At 30.1% G+C, this 21,539-nt stretch overlaps 1 protein-coding gene across 6 annotated transcripts in view; it reads left to right on the top strand.

The window, feature by feature from the left end:
* LOC127067616 (GATA-binding factor A-like) overlaps positions 1–21,539 on the top strand; it is a 72,295-nt gene that overhangs the window by 40,797 nt on the left and 9,959 nt on the right. Inside the window, exon 2 of one of the 6 annotated variants that reach the window (XM_051002778.1) lies at positions 17,803–17,944. The exons of the other annotated variants lie outside the window; for them this stretch is intronic. The gene's annotated coding sequence lies outside the window, so the exon portion shown is untranslated. The remainder of the gene's footprint in view (positions 1–17,802; positions 17,945–21,539) is intronic. 6 annotated transcript variants of the gene reach the window in all.

The raw sequence follows: 21,539 nt of genomic DNA, 5'->3' as shown, positions 1-21,539 counted from the left end.
CATTAATATTTAAATAATGTCGATAATTTCGTAGATAAATTCACTGGGAGTCTTGATATATTCATATTGTTTCTTTTTTTTCTTTTTTTTATTGTATACGGATATAATATTTCTATGATTTACTTTTTATCATATTATTTTTCTGCAATGAGAATATCGTAATTCTTTTGAATGAGAATGATATAAATATATCATAAAATAATTTTATATCGTAATGATATAAAACAGAGAAAAATATTTTAAGAGAAAAGTAATATAAAAATATAATAAAAATCTTATACGCAAACGCGCAAACATTTATGCGTGTATACATATTTATATCAAACGTATTTATATATTATTTTTATGATAGAAAAATTATTAAAAAAATGTTAACGAATAATAAAATAATAGGGTGAACAATATAATGATTTTCTTGTTCTTAAGAGGAGATAAAAGACGTTCGCCATCTTTCCTTAACCCCTCCACGTCGAATCGTTTCACGCCTATTCTATTACGCTGCCGCAAACTGGTATTATTTTCCATTATGGTTGGCCAATCTGTCATTAATTCCCCCGTCGACATAGCCTACTAGCTCGCGATATTTCGAATATGGCGCTTCGTTCGGAAAATAATAACAGTAATAAATCATGTTTCACTTGGAAGATTCAATTGAGATTAAATCATGTGTAACACGAATGTAATAAAAAATTGACATGATTTACAATGAAAAAAGGATTTAATCTCGAGTTTGATTCTTGATTTATCGATTAGACATTTTCAATAATTCTACAACAAATTATAATTATAATCCGAAAAATCTAATCAAAGTTTAATCAAACTAATCATTTCAATAGTTCTATCCAAACCTTTTTAAAATGAACAACCTTTCAATGGATTACTTTTAAATAAAATTGAATTAAAGAAAAGAAAAGAAAAGAAAAGAAAAGAAAAGAAAAAAAAAAGAAAAGAATTATTTTTTCTTTTTTTTCAAATATAAAAGAAAATATCGTATGAAGATAGAACGAGGAGAAGATTTTCGTGAGATTTGAAAGAAACGAAAAGAAAAGAGAAAAAAACGAAAACAAAAGGATTCGATGCAAGTTCGTTGCAAGTTTCTTTATCTAACGAATTTTTTTTTTTTTTGTTTTCTTTTATTCGATACAAATGTAACTACTAAGAAAAAAGAAATGTCCGTGAACGAAAAGATAAGAGCAAAGATATTACTCGATTCTGAGCTTTTACGGATAATACATAAACGTTTGATGGATGCACACGTCATGAAGCTGTCGTCGTATCTCTTAAGAACCTTCCTATAACTTAATTTATTTCGCTTTCATACACCGTCGCACATTGCGAAGGCTTATCGGTGATCTCGTGTGATAGGTACGAGGGACACCTGCTTTAGCGCGCGTTTATTCAAATACATTTTGCGTCCACGCTATTTTGCCTTCGAATCCTCACCTTCGTTTTTTTCTCCAATTATAGATAGTTAATAATAATAATAATAATAATAATAATAATAATAATAATAATAATAATAAAAGAAAGAAAGAGGAAAAGTAGAAAACGAAGAATAAAGAATCTATTTTCTGTTTATTTTCTAAACGTTAGCAAATACATCCTTAATAAATGAAAATATTTATTAAAGATAGAAAATTAGAGAAGAAACATGTGAGAAAATGAGAATTTCATAAAATATCAATTGAATTTATATCAAAGGATGAAAATCATTTTTTTTTTTTTCTTTTCTGTTTTAGGTAACAATTTTTCTTATTAGGCATATTAAATGTTAAATGAAAAACTTGTTTATGCATAGTAGTTATATAAAATAAGACAAATTGAAATAAACTTGAAGAAATTTTTAATTGATATTTAATCAAATACATTTTTATGTATATATATACATTCCTTTTTGTTAAAAAAAAATATATCATTTCAAAAATTCTTGCTGATTACTAATAATTTATACATAATATATATATATATATATATATATATATATATATATGTATGTGTGTGTGTTTAATTCATGTTCGTATACGTTTGTATTAATTTACTTGACATTGAATGCATATACATAGAATAAAATTTCAAGTGAATTAATTTATTTATATTAACTTTCATTCAAAATATCGAATTTAGAGATACACAGTATACCCGCACTATATATTTACAAAAACAGTTTTCATTATATAAATAAATCCACTTGGATATTTAATAGAAGAAACTGTTTGGATACCCGTATAAACGGGAAATGTAGTTTATCTTTTTATTAATATTACCACGAATGCATTATCTTCTGGAAAATATTTCTTCTGTGTGTATCGTAATAATCCAAGTTAAAATAAAATATTTTATTAATTCGATATTAACCTATTCGATAACTTTCGCATCGAACTTATTTCGTAACTATAGTTATCGCGCACATGTCCGTTATTCTTTCTCTCATTTAAAAAAGTATTAAAGAGAGATAAAGAACGCACCTGTAACTTCCTTTCCGGTCATGAAAGTGAAACGTGAAACGGACCCTGTTCTCTCAAAGAGCACATATTAATTGGACTCAACGAGACAGAAACAACGATACGTATAACGGATAGCATAAATCAATCGATTTTTGCAAGACGTCCTTTCTAATGATCGATAATAAACCGAAATCAATATGTACATCGGCTTTTTCTCTTTCTCTCTCTCTCTCTCTCTCTCTCTCTCTTTTTTTTTTCTTTTTTTTTTATTAAAAATCATTTTCATCTTTCATCCAATTTCGAATTAATACGATACTATTTAGAAAACCCTAATATTACAGTGTATATAATATTTTCATAACAATTAAATATTATAATTATTTTTACAACAAATTAAATATTATGATATAATAATTAATATATTTTTATAACAATCAATATAAACAATTAAATTGCATCGATTTGTCGGTAGGTATAGGTTTAAAGTAATTTGAGAAGTGATAAAATTAAAAAATAACTTTTTAAATTTTTGTACAAAAAAAAAAGAAAAAAGAAAGAGGTAAACAGAAAAAGAAATTAAACGTTTTTGGTGAGATGAGTCCTATCATGCTTGAGGGTAGCCCTAAAAAAAGAAAAAAAGAAAGAAAGGAAACGTAACAGGAAGAAAAATTTCTTTCTTTTGTTGTAATATATAATTATAGTAATAAATTAACTATTTATCTAATTTAATTGAATAACAAGTCGAATATTTTTGTAAGTATTTAATGTCTACATTAAAAGTAACATATTTTATTTAATTTCTTAATTGAAAAATTAATTGCAATATAAAAAGAATATTCCTTACGTGTTTCGTTACTAAACGTCGGTATTATCGTTAGAAAATATTTGAAAATCGAACTATATCTATAAAATAATCGAGTCGTCTCATAAACCTCCCCCTCAAACACCACTTTTAAGATCATTTCACACGGAATTACTGTAGGTAATAAAAGTTAATTTATGAATAAATAAAATTGAATGAAAAGGGAAGATCATTTATCGAAATTCATTCACATTTATAAGAATCTAATTAAATTCTAATCATACAGTCTGATCATAAATGTTGAAAAGGGAAAAAAAAAGAAAAAGAAGAAGAAGAATAAAAGCATCACGTTATATTAAAAGTAACTTCACATAATCATAACCAATGTAAGATAATGAATTAAATAATGTATTAGTAGGATACAAATGGCGTATCTCTCTGGAGATACATTATTCAATGTAAACATCATACAATGATTTATATCATGTTAATTGTATATCATTAATTTTACACAATATCTTAAATACATTTCGATCATAAACGTTGAAAGAAGAAAAAGAATAATAATAATAATAATAATAAAAAAAGAAAAAAAGATAATAACAGAATCAAAAAAATATTATATTAACATTATGTTAACAGAAGCCAACCAATCTAAGATAATAAATGAAATATTAATAATATAAAAATCGTGTACCTCGAAAGATAAATCCTTAAACGTAAACACCGTACAATGGTTTATATCATGTTAATTATGTATCATTGATGTTTGATCATATCTAATCGTAAAAGTAATAAATGAACTTTCGAAAGATAGACTTTCGTTTAAAACGTAAGAAAAATTTATCAAGTCGATGCGACTTTATATTTAGTGTAGGAACTTTATAATGCTTTATATACGAAATTCGGTGTCGATTTCCGGTTTTAAGGACGCTACACGAATTTTCAATAAAACCTTGCGTCACGATACCTTGCCGACGGTAGGGCATCTGCCCTATATTATACTATATAGGTAATACCTATTACTCTGGTCGAAGTATTTCCCTCTCTCTTTTCTCTCTCTCCTCTCTCCTCTCTCCTCTCTTCATCATTCCTTTCCACCTTTCCTCCTACTTAATCCTACCTCTTGTTGTTAGTATTAGCTCAGGTATGAAAACGTTCTCGTGACGCATCCTGCACGTTTTACTGCGCGTTTTATCTTCCTACTATATCGATATCCTTCTGTCAAGTCCTTTTGCTAATGAACTTGTGTTCTGCAAAAAGGATGGAAAAGAAAGAAAGGAAAAAGAAACTCCAATAACGTTTGAAGACGTTATATTACGTGACTATATAACGCTATTCGAAAAATATATTGGAAGGAATTTTTATTGTTTGTTATTGATATATTTCATTATACGATTGTTGTTTTATTATATTTTGTATAATTATATTATTATAATTAATATTATGTAATAGTAATATTATTTGGTAATATTATATAAAATATGATAAAACGACGATAATAGGATATAATATTATGCTAATATATTGTACTATTATATATATATTATATTATTGTATAATATTATAATTATACAATATTACAATATATTAAAAATATTAATATCACTTATTAATAAATTCAATTATTTTATGAATGTTAACAGATCGAATAGTTTCATTAGATAACAGATTGAAAGAGAGAGAGAGAGAGAAGAAGAAGAGACAGTGAGAGAGAGAGAGAGAGAGAGAGAAGTATCGTACGGTGGAATGCATTGCTCGAGGTCTCTCTTTCTTGATCCTTTCGAACCTTTTTGCGATCGTTTTGCCACCCGCCCGAAGGATATTCACGAGCTCGAGTGACCGTTCGTTTCGTGTAAAGTAGGCGTAAGTAGGCAAACCGGGTGCACTACACGGATCCCATTGCAATTTTGTACTTGAGTCCTTTCGATTCACCATTAACCCTTCAACGAGAGGACGAGTTTTACAAAACTGAGATCGCAAATACTCTCTTTACTTTTCTTTTTTTACGTTTGCAATATAATATATAGATCGCCATTTGAATTGAAATTTTTAAAACTCTCTTTCCGAACATCGGAATAGAATTTTTATTATATTAATAAAAGTATATGTATAATTATAATTTATTGTGGATGTAATACGATTAAATTTACTATTTTATATCATATGTTGCTAATTTTTCGTTCGTTGTACAAGTGGTGGATGAAATTTCAAAGCTGAATTCATTTTTTTTAAATGGAACAACATATTTTTCTTTTTTATAGATCAATGACATTTGTTAAGACGAATTCAAGGATGTGCTACATGAGTTCATTTATTATTATAAAATGTTGTGAATTGTATTATAACTTTGTGAGTTTTTGAAGAGTATAATCCGTGGTATTATTGTTTGCCGACTACTATAAGGTTGAGTGTTGTAAACAAACGCCAAATTTCTCAGGAAATAGATTTTATTTATTTAGGTCGGTAATTTGAGTTGTGTAAAAGAAGATACAACGTTCGTCTTTTGTTTATAACAGTATTGTATTATATTATATAATAAAATAAATACTTGTATAAATATCAAATAAAATGTATTTACCATGTATTAACTATGTATAAATACTAATAAATGTATTGACTATGTATTATTAATAAAGATGAAAATAAAAATGCTAGTGTAAAAAAATATCTGATATGTTCATTATTAAATCCTATCATTACTTTTTTAATTCAACTTTTCTTTCAACCACATAATACGAAAAAAACAAAATTATACCACTTTCATCCCCATTATATGTTTTTAATATCACATTTGATACGTAGAAAAAATTTTTGCTTTGTCCATAATATGAAATTTTTAACAGGAGAACATAATTAGATAAGAGGTAGCACGATTTCGCGTGCCACCTCTTTGTATTTCATGTGATCCTGATACAAAACTCGGTTTCCGAGAAAATTTTTGCTTTGTCCATAATTTGAAATTCTTAACAGGAGAACATAACTCGTCAAGAGGTGGCACGCGAAATCGTGCCACCTCTTCGTACTTCATGTGATCCTGATACAAAACTCGATTTCTGAGAAAAGTTTGTCCATAATTTGAAATTCTTAACAGGAGAACATAACTCGTCAAGAGGTGGCACGCGAAATCGTGCCACCTCTTCGTACTTCATGTGATCCTGATACAAAACTCGATTTCTGAGAAAAGTTTGTCCATAATTTGAAATTCTTAACAGGAGAACATAACTCGTCAAGAGGTGGCACGCGAAATCGTGCCACCTCTTCGTACTTCATGTGATCCTGATACAAAACTCGATTTCCGAGAAAAATGTACTCTTTGTCGAGAAATTAAAATAGAAGGGCCAGTTTTTTGGGATAAGGAGAATAATGATAGGATGTAATAAACAATACATTAGATTTATTTTCAAATTAGTATTTTTATTTTCATCTTTATTAGTAATACATGAATAGTAATACAGTAAATATATTTTATTTGACAATTATATAAATATTTTACGTTGCTATTAACAATTATATAAATGTTTACATGTATAAATTACGTTGGAAAATAATACAATGTAATACTGTTATAAACAAAGGACGAACTTTTTATCTTCTTTTACGCATTAGAAATTACCGATCTAAGTAAATAAAATTTATTTCGTAAGAAATTCGGCCTTTGTTTACAACATTCATGTTAATAACTGGCAAGTAGTAATACGAGGTATTATACTTTTTAGAAACTTACAAATTTATAATACAATTTATAATATTTTATAATAACAAATGAACTTATGTAATGTATCCTTGAATTCTTCTTAACAAATGCCATTGACCTATAAAAAGAAAAATATATTATTCCATTTAAAAGAATGTATTTAACATCAAAATTTCATTCACCACTTGTACAACGTTAAAAAAAATTCCTATTATTCCAAAATACACTGAATACCTTATACAGACATACATATACACGAACTAAAATAATCCTAAATTCCGTTGAATTCCAATTAATTCGCAACAAATTTACAATTAACTTGTAACCAAAAAAATTCTTCGCAAAGACTATCGAACGTGATTTTTTCATTGATAATAAAATGTCGATTGACGTAACACTTGCATCACGACTTCGAAACGAAACGAAAAGAAGAGTCAAGAAATCGAAAATAGAATTGTATATTAAAAAAAAAAAAACAGAAAAGAAACGAAAAAAGGGTACGCAGCTTCTCGCTCTATATGGAATGAGAGAGATCATAAAAATGGTAACGTACGATCCGCGAAGTATCGTCGTAGCAGGATCGAAGTAGACGGGTATGGACGTTTTCCTGCCTTCCTGGGGACTCTTTTCTAGACGACGACACTCGTGTCGATATTCACGAGCACGCTCGACCGTTCCTTTCGTTCAAAGTAGGCGTGAGTAGGCAAACCGGGTGTCACGGATCTCTCTCTCTCTCTCTTTCTGTCTCTGTCTGTCTCTCTCTCTTTTTCTTTCATTCTCTCACGATGAGTGCAAACACGATCGAATCTAGCTTACAAATGGCCAATTTTTGTTCGCCACTTTTGGAACGTAACAAAGAACGATATTATATGAAAGTATTCATGAAACGACAATGCAAAGATCTGCACTTTTTCTTTCCCTTCCTTTCTCTTCTTTTCTTTCTTTTTTTTTCTTCTTTGTTTAACTTGTAGAAGAAAAGAAAAAAGGAAAAATAGAAAAATCAATATCTCTCGTTGATTTCAAAATTCTACTGTCGTAAAGAATAAGAAAAGAAAGGGAGATAACAAGAAGGGAATAGATCTTATTCTTTATTGTCTATCGAAAATTTCATCTTACGATTAATCAAGAATATCTGCGATTATATATATATATATATTTTTTTTTTTCAATAAATTCGTGATAGGGTATATAATAAATACATAAATGTTATCGCGAGATATGGAGTAAACGAAATGTATAGAAATTTATCTAGAAATGTGAATTCCCATCTACGCTGGGAAATAAATGTAGTAGAAATTACCTGTATTAAGAAAAAGGTGCTAAATTATGAACCACTTATTCAATTATTATCTACTCGCTCGCTTCCGCGATCGAATGTTAGAAAATTTCATTCTGTCGGTTCTATCCTATTACTGTATTATACAACAATAAAATAAAATAAAAAAAAAAAGAAAGAAAGAAAGAAAAAGAAGGAAAGAAAAAAGGGGAAAAAATGGAAGAGAAAGAAAAAAAAATATATAGTCCGAAAAGAAATAAAAAGAAAGTTCATGTTATCTGGATCACTACGTATCGTGTCTACGTAGATACATAGAAATATATATTACATATGTACATGAATACATACGTACATACTTACGTGCAAGTACGTCCGGTTACTTTAACGCAATAAGATAAATCGGATGGCTAAAGAACGGTCGACTAGTATAAATTGTTGGAAATACGATGGCAGTCAAGTTCGATGATGTACGTTATAAAAATATTTTACAACAGCAAAATGATCGGACTACCGTTCGCAAGATGGGAAGCTCATAGTTAGTTCGTATAAAATAACGAAATAGAAAAAGTGAAGAAAGAGTAGAAAAAAAGTCAAATGTATTTATATAAAATGAAATATTTATATATATATATATATATATATATATATATATATATAATGTTACACAAAATTTCTATGAAACGTACCAATGAGAAATCTTCAAATATGAAAAAGAAGTTATATGATCGAATTAATTTGTATCGAATGTTTTAAATTTCTATATTATTATACGCAAATATATATATGTATATGTATATGGAAAATATAGAGATACATGTATATATATGTATATAAGATGGAAGATTCGATTTCTATCGGCAGTGGCTGATACGTATACTTGTACGATCATCCATTTCGATACTTACGAGCACACGTCGTTATTCCGTATACCCGATTGAGATCTCGTTTATTCTCTTACCGCACGAAAAAGAGGACCGTTCTAACTAACGTAAGGAATCGGCAAACGAAGAAGGAGAAGAAGAAGAAGAAGAAGAAGAAGAAGAAGAGATTTTTTTCTCTCCTTTTTACTTTAAAATATAAAGAGAAGAAGTTTACATATTCCGAACGTAGAATTTTACAGCAACTGGTTTAAACGTAGTGTACTTACTTACCTGTAGAAGGCGAGAATCGTCGCACCTTTGAATAATAATTGGGTAATAAGATATCATGGTTTTACTTTAGCTCAAGGTACCAGATACTACTAGATACATACCTGTAGAACTCTTGATCCACAGGAAAGAAAAAATATTTATCTTTTCCAGAATATATATGTGTGTGTGTGCACCAGTATCTTTTTTTATCCTTAGAGATCGTATTTGTCAACGTCATCGTATTCTATATAATCCATAATTTACTATGAAGTAATTAGAACTCTTGATTAATGGAAACATTTAATTGTATCTATTTTCTCGGTATGTTTACTTAAGAGCCGTCATTAGTCTCGGTCATTCTAATCGTGATTAAACCGGAGAATAGAATATTAACGTTTTTAAGCGTTCGCAAATACATCACGTGAGATAATATAAGAATTATGTGAAACGTTCTTTCTTCTTTTTTATTCTTTTCTTTCTTTCTCTTTTTTTCGATCAAATCGATTTAAACATTGTATGAACTAATTCTCTGTTTTAATATATCACGACTAGAATCTGTACGTCGACCTACTGACTATGAATAATTTCTAATCGTTTGAGATACGATACTTGGAATGAAAGTATTAAAAGTAATGGAAAAAGTTGTTAAGAATTTTCTGATAACTAATCATAACTTTCCGTCAAGATTCACATCGATTTTTTGAGAAAAAGAAAAATAAGAAAGAAAGGTGAACGGACTAACATCTTTTCGACCGTTCCATTCATGAAACGTGGAACTTTTGTAGGTGGGTGGCAAAGCGACGTATCCCATTTATATTATCTCTTTTAGGCAACCGACAGACTGGGAGTTCGAAAGTTTAGGTAAAAACCCAGGTCAGGCTTGGCCGGGTCATTAGTTAGACCGTGTTAGTCTCGGACAAATTACTTAACGAAACTTCAGTCTTGACCTGACGCTAATTTTTCAAATGATTTTAACGATTCCCTTTATTTAATTTCTATACCTTTCAAAAGGTTCAACGACCTATAAAGCAATCATTAAGTCAAACATTCAAAAAACGAAAAAAGAAATGAAATCATTTAAGAATCATTTGGAAATTATTTCTGCTCGACAGCAATTGTTTCTTTTTTATTTTTCTATTTCTTTTTTCGATTATCGTAGAATTATATTTTAGTGTTCGAACAATATCACACGCTTCGTCGTTTCACTTTGAGGAATCGTTTTATTTTTTGTTTCTTCATTAATTTTACGGTTTTACGTTTATCACTAAGCAGGAAATTCTGTAAACGCATAATGGCGTTATCGCCATATTGTCAATAATAATCAAAAACGAATTATTTAAATATTTCTTTTTCTTTTCTTTCTCCGAATATCTATATATCAATATATCGTACCATTCAGGTACGAGAGTGATTGTTAAAAATTTAATGTTCTTCTCTTTCAACCTTGACGAATGTTTATTGTTCCGAAGAGACGCGTTAATCCTTTACGTTCAACGTCGACCAACCGATATTCACAATCAGAAATAAGTTTCGAGCACGACATCATCGACGTTTAGAAACCTACTAAACACTTGTTATTCACGCTTTTTTTATTACCGCGGGATAAGTTTTATGGATCGTTTGCGATAAAAAGGAAAAAAAAAGAAAAGGTGACACGAATTTTTGCGATTCTGTTTAATAGCTTCAAGAAAAACAAAAAGAAAGAGACAGAGAGAGGGAGAGAATGAAAGAGGAGAGGGGGTAAGAGAGAGAGACGTACCTAACCTAAAAATTTTACAATCCGCCTTCTCGTACGTATTTCCATGAAAAACACTCCATTTTTATCGTCAAAGATTTTACCTAGGACGTTAATAAAAACTGGCAATAACGATAAATCGTTAAATTTCTTGTCACGTTGAAAACATTGGCCAATCAGGTCCAGTTGATAATTTTAAATGATAAGATCTAAAACCGATCTCGATCATGGCTTCTTCGATGGTCACATGACACGTAATCTTTTGTTAACGTAAATTCGTATCGACAAAGCTATTTCAATCATGGCAATCTTAAAATAAAAAATAAAGTAACCGTGACCTTCAAAATTTCTTACAAGGAACATTACAATGAATTAAAAATACTTTGAAAAAATTCGATCGAACTTAACGAATCCGTTTGATTCATTAATGACAAAACAAACAAACAAATAAATAAAAAAAAAACCAAGAAAAAAAAACTTGAGATCAACCGTAAGCTCGATAAAATTAGTCAAAAGAAAATTGATCGTTCTAATACCACCCACGCATTCCGTCGGAGTAACTCGCGAAAATCATAAATTTCTAATCAAAGCCGGTTTTACGAAAAAAAAAGGAAGAGAGAGAGAGAGAGAGAGAAGAGAACACACCGGTCTTCATCATCGACGATGCTAGTACGAACTGGAAGCTTCCTTGAAGAAGAAAAAAATAAAATAAATAAATAAATAAAAAGAAAAAAAATAATAAAAAAAGATTTCGCGATGCGGCGAGGTAATTGCCGAGGCGATTAATTCGCACGATCGAATAATCTAGGGTGTATCCATGGATCCACTAGTTGGATCGACTCTCTCTCTCTCTCTCTCTCTCTCTCTCTCTCTTTCCTTTGCACATGGAAGTTGCAAGCAAAGGATATCTTTCCTCTTGCGACTACAAGAGTAGCAGAAATTCTTGCTTTGCAGGTTTGAGTTCGTCCTTCTTTTCTTCTCTCTCTCTCTCTTTCTCTCATACTCATACACACACAAACTTATTCCTCTCTCTCTCTCTCTCTCTGTCTCTCTCTCTTTTTCTGTCTCTCTCTTTCTTTCTTTAAGGATCACGTAGACGAGCAAGTATAACCATCGCGAATGAATAAATTTTATTTCACTTAGATTTATATTAACGACTAGAGTACCACGCGAGGCATTTAAGTCCTATGAACATTGACATTAGGCCCATAAGTGCACACCAATGCAGGATTTACTTTAAAGGTGCGATCACCAAGAGGATAGGAGAAGTGACTTGTTGCGGTGGAAAGAAGGGGTGGTAGATAGAGGGCGTAGGGGAGAGAAAGAGGTAATAAGAGTGGGGGTAGGTATAGGTATCCTACGTATCGCCATTCGTGCGCGTTCGCTTTAAATAAGAGTCTCCTGTTTTAAGAAAGCTGACAATACTTACACATTGCTGTACTAATTGTAAGTATTATATATGAGTTTATATATATATATATATATATATATATATATATATATATATAATATGTATGAACCTATACTTATATAATATTTGCATGTTCGTATTCCAAGACTTCATCCTGTAATTTATGCAAATAATTCGAAAGCAAGTACCGTTCTTCGGTATTCGAATGTCGAACGAACATGACTTCCCTTCTTATACGTATATGTATATATATATTTTTTTCTTTTTTTATTTCATTAATTTCGTTTAACTAGCTTTTATTTTTAATTGGTTGGTAATTCTTTTTTGTGTGCTTTAGTATTTTTTTTTTTTAACTTACGTTAAACTTTACTTAGAATGTTTCATGTAATTACTAATAACTTCGTTATATTATTATTATTATTATTATTATCACCACCTTTGAGCATATCATAATTATTGTTTCAATTCGAAAAGGTCCTAAAAGCGTCATCTCCAGTTTTCAACGACCACATCTGTTTCCCATTCTCCAATTTCAATTTTACACTATACCACAAATTCTTACAATATTTCAAAGAATAATAAAAATAGATACGATCGATTGATAGTTATCGTTAATTTTGTTAAAATAATTTTTGTTACTTTTGGGATTCGATTTGGCTAATCGTAACAAGGGTAAATGCAGAAAGGAAGAGAGAGTAGGGGAAGAAAAGAAAAAAAATAAAGAAAAAAGAGAAGGAGAGAGAGAGAGGATAAACTTTCTCTTTCTATTAGCCGACCAATAGCCTATAAATCCGAACGAGCGACGCATCGTCTCGCCAGAATGATACGCGGAATGTCTTTCTTACGAGCTTTCGCAATTAGCATAATGCAGAAGACCGTTTCGCGATCAGGTAGGTCCACATAGACTATGTTGAAAGAGAAACGAAGGAAAAAAACGAATGAAATAAATAAATAAATAAATAAATAAAAAAGAAAAGAGAGAAAGAAAGAAAGAAAGAAAGAAAAACGAACGAAAAAATATTAAATTAAAAAAAAATATAGACACGAGCGCGTTCGTCCACCTGACGTTGGAAACAAGATGACGTCCAATGTTTTGAGTTTGGCTATCCGAACGGTTATAATCGTTAAATTTTCTACTTGGAGTTTTAGTCGTTTTAGCGACTCCCGAAACGATTCGGCGACATCTTCCTTTCATATCCTTTAATTTTCAAAGAAAGACAAATGGACGAATAAAAAATGTGTTCGCAATCAAATAGCATATCGTTATTAATTAGACGTTTCTACGGATCCTTCTGATTTTCAAACAGGTGTACCTGCTGATAAACCTAAAAGCTAAACTTCGTTTCTAAAAATTTTTCTAATATTATTCACGATGCTTTATGAACAAAGTACATAATAAAATCGCACATGTGCATCTATACTTTGCGATATTATTGAATACAAATTTAAGAAAAAAATAAATAAATAGATATACACGACATATACAATATAAATTTGTAATATACATACCAATATATAAATTACTTTACGATCGATACGCACGCCTATTAGAATTTTTCAATGGCTGCTATAACTAATCGGAACTTTTTCATTATTATTTTAATATCAGTTAATACGTTGGAAATGTATTTTTTATTTTCTTTCTTTTTTCTTTTTTTTTTCTCTTGTTCTTTTTCTATTCGTTTTCTTTATTTTTACTCTCAATCAAGAACTAAGATATTACGATATTCGAACGTTGGCTCTGGTTTAGCAGCGGCAACAGCAACAGCAACAGCAACAGCAGCAGGCAGCAGCACTTACGATACATGCTACACCTTAATCTTCGCGAAACGAGTCTCGGTCGTTGGTATCTAAGCAGCACCACTCGGCGCGTCGATCGATAAATCGCAAGCCGAGCCTCCAGAGAGTTTACATTTATTTATTACGCGCCGAACTTATAGAGTCGGGTCACGCGATTTCTACATCTTCGTAAATACATACAATATATATATATATATGCGCGTACATGTACATTAAACCAAGCTACACATATATACATATATGTATATGTAGCTAAGTAAGTACTTACTTACTTAAGTACGTTGCGCGCTCAAGCTAAAGGAAAATCGTAAGACGATCGATCGATTCGTCTATATCGTTATATAACGAGAAAATAAATTAATTAGATGGATGGGTTACATCAGGTTATAATTTGTTCGAATTGATCGTTACTCGTTAGAAATTTTTCATTAATCATAACTTACCTATGATAAAATATAAATGATTTTAAAAATTAATATGGAAAAATATATATATATATTAAATTTCTTTTAAATAGAACATGTTCATTCGTATTAATACGTGAATATGATACATCGTTTTTTTTTTTATGTGATTTTTCATATACAAAGAAAAAGAAAAAAAAGTATAAATTCGTTTAAAAGAATATGTTTGTTTCATTTCCTTCATAACACGTATCGTATTATAAATGTATATATACTTTAATAATAAATACTATATACTTACTGATACTGTTACACACATATATATATATACAGGTTATCTAAGAAAATAAAACTAAAAAAGATTTCATTTCATTAAAACGAACGATTTCACGATTCCTTCATTTCATTCGTACACGAATATGAATCGTAGTATTCATAAGCACACACATAGACATATATATATATATATATTACAATAATAAACATTTATTGAGCATTATCAAAACAATATGAACAACAACGACGACAGAACCAAAAGAAATGAAAAAATAAATAAATAAATAAATAAATTAAATAAAAGATTCAATTCCACAATTTCTCCATTACGATATCATAAACGAACTTGATACACAACATCAATAAACACATATACTTACCTACCGATATACGTCATAATATCACAATCATACACCGATACACCTATCTAAAAAATATAAAACCCTAATAGATCGACAACGTTTCAATATAAAGTCGTCTACCCTCGAAATATCATCGTTATCGTCGCTTAGGAATTTCTCTTTGGGAAACTTCGTATCGTTTCTCTGTAAGAGATAGGGTAGGGGGTTGGAGGAGGGGAGAGTTTAAAGAAAGAGTAGGAATAAGAGTAGGAGGAGATGTAGGGGGAGGGGGGGGGGGGGAATGAGGTAGAAAAAAAAGAAAAGAAAAAAGAAAAAGAAAAAGGAAAAGAAAGGGGAAAAAAGATCTGCGCTCGCATCAAAAATCGGGTCTACCTTGTACAGAAAAAGAGAGAGAAAAAAATAGAGAAAGAGAGAGAGAGAGAGAGAGAGTCGACGACACAACGAGGAGGACTCACGCCTTGTCAGGAGGAGTTCGTCGTAGGGCCGAAAAGTAAAAGACGATTGCGTAGCCAAGCTGAACGTGAACGTTCACGAAGGCCGACAAGTTACGTGTGGGTACCCATACGCGTGTGTTAGAGAGTTACAAGGAAACCCTTCTACGGCAGTCGGCGCCGTGGCGCCTCGGCTTCGAGCCACCGTTCGTTCTTCCCTCCGGATATGAGAGGAGGACCTCTCTTCGAAGAGATAGAGAAAAAGGGAATAACGAGAACGCAAAAGAGAGAGGGAGAGAGACAGAAAAAGAGAGAAGTACTCTGCTGTAATCACCAAAGCTTTTAAAGCTTCCTCTTCGACGAATGCCGACGGATTAGACCTCTCTACCTCTCTATCTTTCTTTCTTTCTCTCTCTCTCTCTCTTTATATCTGTCTATCTATCTTCTCTTTCTCTTTCTCTTTCTCTTTCTTTTTCTTTTTCTTTTTCTTTTTCTTTTTCTCTTTCTCTCTTTATCTATCTCACATACATATACTCCACCGATCGTATTCGATCGGAATGTTAGGACTTCGAAGATGTGCGACGCCACTATGGTTCTTCCTAATTGCTAAGAAGATGAAAAAAAAGAAAAAAAAGAAGTGGAAGATCTTCCTTCCATCCATTCATCGATTCATCTTCGATCGATTTTTCACGTCGAATGAAAATTATACGACTTTTAAGGTGAAAAGAAATATTCTTGGTTAATCGTCCCTTCCCTTTTTCCCTTCCTCATGTGTCGATTTTGATATCGAATATCGTTTGATTTTTCAAATGATTTTATTCATTTTCAGAGCGATTATTCCGATCGAGATCCAGACGGTAAAATTGATATAGTAAAGTATGAGGAATTGGAATGGAGAAACGTTTGTAATTTTCGAATTTTCGATCGTGTATTTTAATATTTAATACGTCGAAGTTTTATCGTCGAGATTGAAATTTTAATATAAATTGAGAAGAAATTGTCGGAATAATTAGTTTTCTATTCTTTTTGGAATTCATGAATTTCTAAGATTTTCTTTCTGAGATTTATAATTTTTTAAATTTTCTATTATAATACTTAATGTACGAAATGAAGAGCATGAAAGAATATTAAAATCTTCCCAACGACGTTTTATTTTAATATCAAAGTTATTAATCATGATAATTTCTAAACGAATTATCGTTGGACAACGTCTAATTAAAAAGATTAATGTTCCTAGAATTCTAATATTAAAAACGTTGTAAGCAACTTGCACTTATTTATATCTACCATTATTTTGTGATAAGTAGATCAATTATTTCAAACGAATTACTATTCGTTCGATTAGTATTTTTCAACATTTTCAACATTTTTCAACATTTTTAAATATTTTTCAACATTCGGTATTTATAATAAAATATCAATACGTAATATAAATCAGTATGCAATTTCGATTAAACCATGACACTTCATTATTTATATTGAACAAAATATTCATGTATATTGATCATTTATTTTAGAAAATATTTACTATTACGTATAGAAGCAATGATAAAATAAATAGGAATGTTTTCATTGGTATCAGTCAACGACAATAAATCGATAAGAATTGAAAGCAAAATGTGAAGAATTTTCGTATTACTCAATTTTATAATTTTCCAGAATTCATGAAGTTTCAAGATTATTACCCGTAAAATTTGATATGCAAAATTTATGACGAGAATAAAAAGAGATATGAAAATCTTTGCAACGTTAATAAAAATAATTAATAAACGAATCATCGTCGAAGAATCGATAATTTTTAATTAAAAAATGATCTATTTTTACCGACGTCCAATTAAATTCATTTATATTCATTACTTTTAACATTGAAAATAATTAAAAAAAAAAAGAATCTATATATCTATATATATATTTCAAACGCACTTACTTGTTTTTTCTTCGCGGTTCCCTCGTCGATACTAAACGATATTTTATAAACGTTAATTCAAAAGATTTCATTTTATAAATTCACGTTATTAAATTCACTATTTACAGATTTTCACGTCGTTAAAAACGATAAACTATCATCGTCTGGCTGTCATTTATAAAGTCGTACGTGTTGCAATAACGACGGAAGAAATGATATTAGAGTGGCTCGAAAGCGTGAGAGGAGATCTAACGTTCTAAGAAATTTTCTGTAAGTGTAAAACTCAACTTAACTAATCGACGAGTTACTTCGTTCAACTAGAGTAACTTCGCTACCATTCCGTTTTACGAACTCGACTTCCGTCGTGACGTTTTTTCCTTCTTTTCTTTTTCTCTCTTTCTTTCTTTCAAATGTACTCTCTCTTTCTACGTTTTTTTCCTCTCTCTCTCTCTCTCTCTAAACTCTTGAACAACTTTACACGTTATATTCGAACGATTCGCGGTACTAGAAACAAGACCGTACACATGTACTTTTACAATATGAATCAAGCAATAAAAAGATATATGGTGTTGAGTGTATTAAACGTACATAGTAGCATATAGATACGTATGTGCCCATATATATAAATATCTAAGTAAGTACAAGCGTTACATATAATCGGTTAGAGAAAATTGGCCTAATAACTTAAGAACTAAATTGCTATGAGAACGCGAGACACCGTTTCAGAGTTCTGTCTACTTACCTTTTAGACGATCTTTCACAATCTACCTACTTTCGCAGTCGCATAATTATCACGAGAGTACCGTTTCGTATATATCTTAAGAATTCTGCTGGCGTAACGTACTCGATGAGAAACTAAAACCAAATAAAACCAATCGCTCTTTATATATCACCCAACTATCCGTAATTCGATTTAATTATCAATGACGATGAAAGTGTGATTTATATCTACATATATAATATAAGTTTAAAAAGTATTTACTCGCGAATATAAATAAGTACCTACATAAACGGTATCGATTTATAAATCTCGATCGTATAGGTATATTAGAAATTTATAAAACGATAATGTACTAAAGCTACACTTAGATATCGCACAACGTGTTAATTCTCTATAACAAAGTTTCTCATATTTCTTGCCATTCTATTCGAATATATTCGTTTATAATTTATGAATATACTGCGATCCAAATATTTATAATCTTTTTATTTTTAATATTCGAACGTTACGTAAGTAACTATGGTATTCGCGTGATACCTGTAAATAATATTCTACGTGAAACTTCTCGAAATAAATTTCTTAGAAATTGGTCACTTTCCTTGCTTTGACGATAATGCATTCGCTGTCATTTCGCAACATGTTAAAAATTTAACGCTGTCCAATATCAACTCTATAACTCAATTCATTCTATTTCTTTTTTTTCTTTTTTGTTTTGTATTGTTTTGTTCTGTTCTGTTTTTCTTGCCTTCAAAGGAATTATATAATTTGGAAATTACATAGATATTACTAATTACGAATTGTAGTTAAAAGACGCGAAGAATATGGAATATAAACTAACAATTAATTTTAATCAGTTAAATTATCAATCGTTTATAAACGAATTCTTGTTACGGTATAGAACAAAATTACATGGTTTGAAAGTTATGCTAATATAATTATACTATGTTAAGTTACAGTTAAAAAAAAAACATGAAAAACATCGGGCAACAATGAAACGAAGTAAGTAATAATTACTTTGAATCGTTTAAAACGAGGATTCTCTATAAACGCATTTTCGTTCGAATGTAAAAACAAAAAAAAAGAAAGAAGATTATATAATTTCAATATTACTCTATATTAATTATAAGTTATAATTAATACAAATGAAAAACTTCGAATATGAAATAATAATTAATCGTCGATCTGTAAAATGAAATCAAACTGAGAAATTACCGATAAGTAGGGTGACTCTTAAGTTTAATAATAGAAGACTGATCTAATTTGTTCGTAGAATCTAATAAAATAATTTGAAACTCCGAAAGCATCGCATCAACTTTCTATAAAAATATATTTCGACAATACCGAAAATACGTACGAATTATCGTAATAGGTCAAACAAAAAAGAAAAAGAGAGAGAGAAAAAAAAAGAAGAAAAAGGAAGAGACAAGACAGTCGTCGTGTTGGTTAAAAGCCATTAACGTTGCGTTCTTGATGCATCGAATGCATGCGTATCGTACGCGGGCGTATGAGTGCGTCGTTATTATCTAATCTCTTCTGTGCCATTATACGCACTGCCGTAGTTACGTGTATTGGAATTTGCGCACGTATGTTCTCTGTCTCTATCTGTCTCTCTCTCTCTCTCTCTCTCTTTCTCTTTTGCTGTTAGTTGCTCACTTGCTTGCCCTGGCTCGATCCGCCATCCGAAAGAAACAGGATCGCGTCGCCTGCCGATATTTAATTTATGACAGCAATTAAATTATCGTGTAGGTCGCACCGATATATCGCGTGCAACGAGACGAAATTTTTTATTGGCTGATTGCATTAATCATTATAATGCAATAACGTATGTATGTTTATACGAGAGAGAGAGAGAGAGAGAGAGAGAGAGAGAGAGAGAGAGAGAGAGAGAGAGAGAGAGAGAGAGAGAGAGAGAGAGAGAGAGAGAGAGAGAGAGAGAGATAGAGAATTCTCATATCGCGACCTCTTGCGTATAAATATAAAAAGTGAATTGAACAAGCCGATCGAGGAGACATCTGTTAGAGAAGATTGAACATTGAAATTAAAGATGTCGGATAGAATGAAAATGCCGGTGATTAATTGTAAGTACTTATTTAATCATCACTCTTACTTAATCATAAAGAATTCATCAGGCTTAACGATTTCGTTTAATTCGTTAAAATATTCACGCGATCTAGAAATTACAGGTCGACAGATAATATATATTCTAATCGTTCAACCGTATCATATATATTTTTACCTACGCGTTTATATCTCTAAAAGTATGTCCCACGATTTTACGTTCATTCACGCACAATGCTTTCGTAAGTGTATAAGTAAAAAAGTCGATGTTAAGTCGAATATAAAATGGCCGTTGTTCCGAACAAAAATATTTTACGTCGATGCACGCTGTCTTCTTTGGCAAGAAGAAAAATATGTTTCTTGTTTTTAACAAGGAAGACACATTTCATATTTTCTTTTTTTTTTCTTTTTTTTTTTTTGACTAAATCTAATAGAATATTTTTACAATTTTCTTTTCAACATTTATTCGCTATCATTGAATATATTATCATTTTTTTTTTATTATTTCTTTTCTATTCGATTCAACAATTCAATGATTTACATTTGTCTATTACTTCTATGTATTATAATATCTGAAAATGCAAAAAGAAATATATTTTAAAATAGAAAAATTAGATAGAAGACAGATATTTCAAACGGAAAAGAAGTAATTGACGATTTTCTTTCCAAGATTTATTTGCTATCTTTCTTTACACCTATTAACATTTTTTTACTACACTTTTCCTACAATTGAAGGATTTATATTTGTATATTACGTGTTGGACTTATATCGTGTATTCATTATAATATCTGAAAATGTTACAAAAAGAATATATATAGTACAGAAAATAAAATATTTATATCTAGTCGTTTGTATTATAATACGATTGAAAGTGCTAAAGAAAAAAAAACAGATTATTTTTAAATAAAAACAACTGAACAACGATAGTCATTTTGGCGAAAAAAGAAAAATGTTACTTGTCTTTAACAATAAAAACAAATTTCTTATATTTTTACTAAACGTAAGAAGAATGATGGACGACATTGTTTCCAACATTGACTTGTTATCATTATTTACATCTATTGTCATTTTCGACTGTGCTTTTT

Source organism: Vespula vulgaris, chromosome 11, assembly GCF_905475345.1.
Source record: "Vespula vulgaris chromosome 11, iyVesVulg1.1, whole genome shotgun sequence".
NCBI lineage: Eukaryota > Metazoa > Arthropoda > Insecta > Hymenoptera > Vespidae > Vespula > Vespula vulgaris.
Note: the sequence above shows the minus strand (reverse complement) of the source record. Positions and strands in the feature narration are given on the sequence as shown.